The following is a 1,719-nucleotide window of genomic DNA, read 5'->3' on the forward strand; positions in this document are numbered from 1 at the left end:
TAATGCACCCTCTGTGAAGTTGGCCCCAAACTTTTCACCAATAATAAAAAATGATCAGAGTTCTGGATGCCCCTCGGAGGAGTTCTAGTAGAGCGCAGACCATTTTAGAAAGAGTTCTCGCCATTTAAAAGATAAAGAAACACACCATTCGAAAAATGCCGGGGCTAACTTCACGGCGCCCCTCATTATGCCTAAAAATCCAGAATTGTTTTTGTAGTTCGGAGTAGATTTTAAATAGTTCTATAGTTCTAGATAAGATTCAAAAATAGTTCTGCTCGAAATACTACGTAAATTAAGTTTGAAATTCTCGACTTAGAAAACGAAAAATAGCGAGAACTCGTTCAATTCTTGATTTTAGCGTTTCGAGCCTTAAGGGATAATCGTTAGAACTCGTGAGGGGCTCACAGAACTCTCAACAGAACTGCCGGTTACCGAAAAAAAAAATTTTTTCCTGTAGGACTTAAAAATTTTTCGAATCCGAACCTTCAACCATCGAGAACTTTTTTATTTCGCCTCTGAGCGCTTCGAGTGTTAATAATTATTGTTACAACTCTTCTGGGGGCGTACAGAACTCTCAACAGAACTGCCGAATACCAAGAAAAAATTTTTATTAGAAATTTTTCGAATCCGAAACTTCAACCATTGAGAACTTTTTATTTCGCCTCTGAGCGCTTCGAGTGTTAATAATTATTGTTACAACTCTTCGGGGGGTGTACAGAACTCTCAACAGAACTGCCGAATACCAAGAAAAATTTTTATTAGAAATTTTTCGAATCCGAAACTTCAACTCATTGAGAACTTTTTTGTCTCGTTTCGGAGCGCTTTCGAGTGTTAATAATTATCGTTAGAACCCTTCGGGGCGTCCAAACTTCATCAGAACTGCCGGTTTTACCAAGAAAAAATTTTTTTCTGTAAGACAGAAATTTTTCTAATCCGAAACTTCAACCATTGAGAACTTTTTTATTTCACCTCTGAGCGTTACGAGTGTTCATAATTATCGTTAGAACCTTCGGGGGGCGTCCAGAACTCATCAGAACTGCCGGTTACCAAGAAAAAATTTTTTTTTTATAAGAGAAATTTTTCGAATCCGAAACTTCAACCATTGAGAACTTTTTTATTTCGCCTCTAAGCGGTACAGTGTTAACAATTATCGTTAGAACTCTTCGGGGGGCGTCCAGAACTCTCATCAGAACTGCCATTTTTTCTTTTTCTTGGTAACCGGCAGTTCTGATAAGAGTTCTGGACGCCCCCTGAAGAGTTCTAACGATAATTATTAACACTCGTAACGCTCAGAGGTGAAATAAAAAGTTCTCAATGGTTGAAGTTTCGATCGAAAAATTTCTAAGCCTTACAGAGAAAAAAATTTTTCTCGGTGACCGGCAGTTCTGATAAGAGTTCTGGACGACTCGAAGAGTTCTAACGATAATTGTTAACACTCGTAACGCTCAGAGGTGAAATAAAAAAGTTCTCAATGGTTGAAGTTTCGGATTCGAAAATTTCTGTCTTACAGAAAAAAATTTTTTCTTGGTAACCGGCAGTTCTGATGAGAGTTCTGGACGCCCCCCGAAGAGTTCTAACGATAATTATTAACACTCGAAGCGCTCAGAGGCGAAATAAAAAAAGTTCTCAAGTGGTTGAAGTTTCGGATTCGAAAAATTTCTAATAAAAATTTTTTCTTGGTATTCGGCAGTTCTGTTGAGAGTTCTGTACGCCCCCCGA

Source organism: Linepithema humile, unplaced genomic scaffold, assembly GCF_040581485.1.
Source record: "Linepithema humile isolate Giens D197 unplaced genomic scaffold, Lhum_UNIL_v1.0 unplaced_2, whole genome shotgun sequence".
NCBI classification, from domain to species: domain Eukaryota; kingdom Metazoa; phylum Arthropoda; class Insecta; order Hymenoptera; family Formicidae; genus Linepithema; species Linepithema humile.